The sequence below is a fragment of the Quercus lobata genome, chromosome 2, assembly GCF_001633185.2.
Source record: "Quercus lobata isolate SW786 chromosome 2, ValleyOak3.0 Primary Assembly, whole genome shotgun sequence".
NCBI lineage: Eukaryota > Viridiplantae > Streptophyta > Magnoliopsida > Fagales > Fagaceae > Quercus > Quercus lobata.
The window spans coordinates 12305823-12312378 of record NC_044905.1 but is presented as its reverse complement, the minus strand read 5'-3'; the positions used below and the strand labels follow the sequence as shown (position 1 = coordinate 12312378).

Genomic DNA, 6556 nt, shown 5'->3' with positions numbered 1-6556 from the left:
AATAGGGCGACCTATAGCGGCTGTTTTGGCACCCGCCGCAATAGGTCCGCCGCAACTGCTTGATTTTCTTGTAGTATATAAAACTATCGAATTCTGTACTATCATGTTTTAATATAGTATGATAATCGTCTTTCTGAATCAAAACATAATGCTGGGGGGCATATTTATTTATTTATTTAATGATGTTCTCTTATACATGATTTTTTTTTCGTTCACTACTGAGGCTACTTGTACCTAAAAACCCACTTAAGCTCATTGACATTGGACCCTTCTTTGCACTAAGGGAGAAGATAATGATGATCATCCCATTAACGAAGGTTATAAATAGGAGAAATGAATGGATGGTTGGGAGATGCAATTCTAAGGGAAAGAAGAGAGTAAGAAAGAAAGAGAGAGAGAGGAGTTAACGTTAAGAAAAAGGGAGAAAAGTGTTTGCATTGGGTCCCTCAGCCTAGGACAACCCAAGATAAGATACTCAGACCCACCAAATAAATAGATTGTGAATCCAAATAGTGGTTTGGCCCATCAAGTCCATCCTTGGAGCTTACATTATTGATGTAGCCCATTAGGGTTTCTTCCGTAAATGTAGGTTGTTAGGCTAAACTACATAGCCTTTGTGTATTATTGTATTCTATATTTTATGTTTTTGCTTCCGTATCCATACTAGCATATTCAACATAGTGTATCAATGTTAATATTTAACATTTAATATCCATTTGGGAATTATTTAAGACTAAAAGTTAGCCTATTTTTAAAAAGCTAAAAAATAGATTATTTAAAATAAGGTTGAGACAAAAAATAGTATGAGTACGACAAATCATGAATAATTTAAGCAAAAAAACTAACTTATAATCAGTTACCAAACGCACACTTTGACTATATCATTTTTTTTTTACTTATGACTAGCAATTTACCACATAAACCGGGTGTAAAAATTTTTTATCAAAATTATCTATATAGTTTCTTATTTTCTTATATGACTTATTTGTTGTTTTTTATTTTTGCGAAAAAATAAAATATATAAATATGACGTATGTACGATTGGCCTTGGCTAATGCACCACGAAGTAGCAATAACTCAGTGGTGTTGGTACGTAATTTCATCCAACTGTCAGTTGTTGATCACCGTAGTGATGATCATGAAATTGTTTTGCTGTCGTGATTGCTTCTCGGCATCCAAATTCCCAACTACTGATTGGTGGGTTTTTAATTTGTATACGGACAGAGAGAATAGTTGTGGCTGGTGCATGTGTTATCTTTTCCTGAGGTTGGTATCATGAATTTTTTTGTAGTTTCTTGGCTGCGATATATGTACGAGCAAGATGCATACATGCTGCTCCACCGCAAGATGCATACATGCTGCTCCACCAAAAAAAAAAAAAAAAAAAACGAACGAGTTTTAAGTAATCTATATATATATATATATAAAACCGAATCCTCTGCCGCTCCCACAATTTTCCACGTCAGCATTTTTTTTCTAATTTTTAAATCTGATTTATTTCTTTTAATTAAATATATAATATATATACCCTCATTTCTCAATCCAAATAGTTTTCCCGATATAATTCTGAAACCAAACACAAAACGGCAAAACCTAGAGCAACAACACAAAACGGCAAAACCTAGAGCAACAGTGCAAGGGCAGAACGGCAGAACCTCTCCTTTCGACAAAACCAAACCCAGAACCTCTCCTTTAAACATTACTCACCAAACGCAGAACATCTTCACTCTCTCAAACACACACAGATCCAAGCTATTTTGCAGAAAGCTTGCAAGGGCATGACCATGGGAGCCAACGTTTTCAATCTTTGACCCAACCTCCATATCAGCGCATTCTATCTCGGTATCTCTCAATTAATCTATGAATAATCTCTTTTCCTATTCTCTTTAATTAGGTTTTTCTGTCAATTTAAGGATTTCTTCTTTAATTAGTTTTTTTTTTTGTCAATTTAGGGATTTCAATTCCTATCCCCTTTTTCTCTCTATTCTTTTTTGTTGAAGTCAGGGAAACACTCATAGAATTGAAATTCATTTTTATCACATCCACGCTGCTCTCTTCGGCATCGTCTACTTCGTAGCTCTGGTACCTTTTTTTTTTTTTAATTTTAAATTTCGCCACTTAGGTTTTTATTATTTATTTAAGAAGAATATTTAATTTTCAATTGGAATTTGGTAATTACGTAAAATTAATTATTATTATTATTATTATTATTATGTGGTTTAAGGTTCAATTAATTCGGATACAATTGAGAGTACCAGAATATGGATGGACCACGCAGAAGGTTTTCCACTTTCTCAATTTCGTTGTCAATGGAGGTTTGTATCTCATAATTAATTTCCTTTTATTATCATGGATTTGGTCATGGTGCTCTAATGCTCACAACTTTCATCAGTTTTTTTTCTTTTCTATCTCATTCACAGGTAAAACTTTTTTTTACTTGATAGAGTTTTGCTGTAGCCTGTATATGTTTCGAAACTTGTAATTATATACCTGAATTTATGAGTTTTCAAAAAAAATATATATATATATATATACACACACCTGAATTATGATCAATATTCATAATAATGTTATATTTGGTCATTCTGATCTAGCTATGGTTATAATTTACGTTCGAACATCTATTAAATAATCATGAATTTTGCTTTTACATTTAAAAAATGACTTCTTTAGTAACGCAACTTCTACAGGTTTTGTAAGAAAGTGCAGATAGTATTGAAGAGCCTCCCAACCTTCAAAATCTGACACAAAGGAAGAAATTCTACAGGTTCATGTCTTTTTTGTTTTGGTCTGTCTCTGATTGTAAAATGTAGGAAGAAATTTTATGTTCTCAGTTGGGTTGTAGCTGTTGTTTTGTTTTATAGTAGAATTGTAGTGAAACTCCAGCAATTATTCTTTTTAAGCTATTCTAGCAGATGTTAAGCTTATTCTTTGACATACATGATGTTAAGTCTTTTGGAAAGCAAAAAATCAAAATTTGATGATTTCTGATGCATTCATTCATCTTATGCATTTAATTGTAGGAAAAAGAAACTGGATATCTAATTATTTCAAGAAACAACAAAGGATCCTTGAAGGTTGTTTGGGTATGCTCTCTTCTAAACACACATCAAATATATGGTTAGAAACATGAGAGAGTTTGAATGTTAATGTTTTGATTAGAAATTAGTGTTTTTTTTTTCATTTATTTTTGTAGATAAGCTTTGGTGATCAAATTTGTTTAGAAATCTGTAACTGTAAACAAATTTAATTAGGAGCTTTCAATGAATACCAAACAGCAACAGATTTAATTCTTTGTACATTCGTTTGCTGTTTTAAAGCAGATTTCATTCTTAATTTTTGTTCTTCCATTCACTTTTATTTAGATTTAATATTCCTGATTAATTTCTACTTTTTTATTGCCTTTCTCTTCAGTCTTTTCCTCCATTCGAATCAAGGTTAAAGGTATGGTATTCGTTTGCCTATGTACTAAATTTCTGAATTTTTTTTTAGTATAGGGTTAACTATTTGTCTATGTACATAAATAATATATATATATATATATATAAAATCCTATTGTAATTATTTATATATAAAAAAAGATTTACATCAAAATAACCTAAAAGAGGCAGTGTAATTTCTCAAAAAGGCCTGAGCATCTAACACTGAAAGCACAGTTGGTATCAAGGCCAATTTGTGCAATTCATTGTAGCCTAATTCACTAGGGAAGCTACCTAAATAGTGTGTGCTAGGTTGGATAATTGATTGATTGGTGTTATTGTTGCTTTCATATGCCTATTATATCTATAGCTGAATTCATAGATAGCTTACCTTCTTCCATTAAGAATTTTCCAATTTTGTTATTACAACTTGAGCTATGTATTTTTTGCTTGCTTATAGAAAAGGATATAAGTGCAATTTATGAAAGTTAGAATAACATTTTGTTATCATTTGTCTTTATTAAATGAAGATAGAAGAAAATTTGTTATATATATTTTTTAGTTTTTCATAGATACGTGTTTGTATATGAGTTTGTTTAATTTTATATTTCTGTCTAATTTATTGGTCTCTGTGAGCAAGATGGTTTTCCCTTTTTGGTGACTTTCATTAGCTTTACTTACACTAAGTGTTGTTTGTATTCCTGTTAATCAAATAGTTCGATGAAAGTGATAGATATAAGTGCAATTTATAAAAGTTAGAATAACAGTTTCTTATCATTTTTCTTTATTAAATGAAGATAGAAGAAAATTTGTTATATATTTTTGAGTTTTCATAGATACATGTTGGAAATGAGTTTGTTTAATTTTATATTTCTATCTAATTTATTGGTCATTGTGATGTTTCCAGCAAAATGGTTTTCCTTTTTTGGTAATTTTTATTGGCTTTACTTACACTAAGTGATGTGTAACATTGGTTACACATTTTTGGATTGGATGTTAGTTTTAGGATGTTGATTATAATGACAGAATTTTGTATAACCTTATACACATTCTTATGCAGTGACCACATGGCACTTTTTAAAGCCTTTGAAGGATAGAAGGATGCAAACCATAATGAAAGGAGTCCTGTCACTTTGCAAATGACAAAGGATATGAGAATGCAATTTGTAGATCTATTTAGCATTGACTTTGTAAACAAATTGATGAGTGCTAATGTAAGTTCTATAAGATTTTCAAATTTTAAAGCATTTGATTTGCTAAAATCTTATAGTTACTAAAAACTTTTCCGTGCATCGCACGGGTTAGCGACTAGTATATATATATCTAAAAAGGTACTACTGATACATAAACAATTCACCAGTAAACTATTGCCCAGTGGCACATCTAATTCCATTATCCCCACAAGGCTTACAGAAAAAATAGTGGATAATTACTTAATTAGATAATACAGTCAATGTGGTATTCTAATAATTGAATAAGAGATTTGGAATTCAATTCCCACCAATCTCAAAAAAAAATTAATTGATGTCTTGGTTGGATAATAAAAAAATAATTATTAAGAGCAGACGTCATAAGTTAAAACCATCTCTTAAATAAAAAATTGACATGGAACTCTTAGAATAATGGACTTTTTCATGACTTTCTTAGTTAAGCCGTATTTTTATATCTATAATTTGTTTGTTCAATTAAGCTTGGGAAGGGGCATGTCAATTGTAAATACTCAAAAAATAAAGGCCTAAGCTCACTAAGAACAGCGATACCTTATCCTTCAAACCAATCCCAAACAATAGAATTTCTTTAGAGTATGGGAAAATATTTCAAGTGCAATTCTAAATTAGGTTCAAGTCTAAGACCGAAGAGCCTAGAATATCAGAAAGAAATGACATAAATAGAGAATGAGAAAACAAGCTCTCCTCATGCAAGTCCGAGGATTAGTTTTTTATATATAATGTTTGAGTTCTACACCAAATAAAGCATTGTTCACTTTCTCTTTTTTCTATTTCATCTATAGGAATATCCGTCCTTTTTTCTAGGAGACTCCCCTCCTTTTATATCCTCCTTCTTTGCATCCTAACCCTCCATCTGTATGCCTCCAGGCGTTCTTAAGGATACTTGTCCCATCAAAACTCTACTGAAGGTGGTGGAAAGGGCTGCTAGCTGTGAAGTTACTGTTCAGGAGTCATTTTCTCATTAATACAGTTGATAAGGTTGATGCAGGGCATTCAATGTGGAAAAGGATAGTGTTCCTTCCAGGAAACTTCCTCCTCTCTTCCTTGCCTTCATTGCTACCCCTTCTCCTTATCCTAGAACATCACAAAATGCCAATTGTCTTAATTGTGCTTCCATCCTTGGGTGGGTGAAATCCTCGAAGCGCGTTTATCTCTTCGGGTGTGGATTAAGCAATCTACTCCCTAATCCAATCCTCCTCAGTCCTCGGATCCCCCATGTTTGTTTTTAGACCTCTTAAAACACAACCAGATTAACCTAGTTAATTACTTAGTCAAATTATCAAATCTAGGTTAACACAAATATCATATTATTGTAAAGTGTGGAAAATAAAGAACACAACAATATGATAACCCAAGAAAACCAAATCGGTAAAAAACCTGGAGAGGATTTATCTTAACTATCCTCAACGTAAAACGAATCCACTATGAAAGAATTGAAATTAACACAATAGTGACTTAGACCACTAACATCCTATTACTACCTCGAGTAGGAAACTTACTACCACGACCACGTGACAGATTTGAGTCCATAAACTACTCCTTTCTTGGATTCCCAGCAATCATAAGCACTCCGGCTTGTATATCTTTAAGTTCTTGAATCAGCAACTGAATTGATCATCAAGTTTTTGACATAATCTTGATTCTTGATAACCCTAAGTATATGTGAAGGCAAACACCTCTAGATCTCACAAGAGATTCACATACACAGCATAAACAACAATAAAGACTTTAGAGAGCTTTTGGGTATAAAACTCTAGATCTATATAAGAGGCACAAAATGTGCTCTAATATCTCTAAAAGCCCCCTAAAAACGTCCTTAGGGTTTCCTTTATATACTAGAAATGTTTTACTTGAAACTCAATACTTTTAGTAGAGTTTGGGCTGAATTGGAATTCTGCAAAAAAATAA

The 6556-nt window shown here is 32.0% G+C and overlaps 1 long non-coding RNA gene across 2 annotated transcripts; it reads left to right on the top strand.

The window, feature by feature from the left end:
- The first annotated feature begins 2049 nt into the window (after positions 1-2049).
- Positions 2050-4563, top strand: LOC115974698. 2 transcript variants are annotated; one of them, XR_004087997.1, is made up of 6 exons: positions 2050-2082; positions 2225-2315; positions 2691-2767; positions 3024-3086; positions 3415-3444; positions 4480-4563. It is a non-coding gene; the product is annotated as an uncharacterized LOC115974698 (long non-coding RNA). The 2 variants fall into 2 exon arrangements; XR_004087996.1 differs by having other exon boundaries at positions 2691-3086.
- The last annotated feature ends 1993 nt before the right edge of the window (positions 4564-6556 follow it).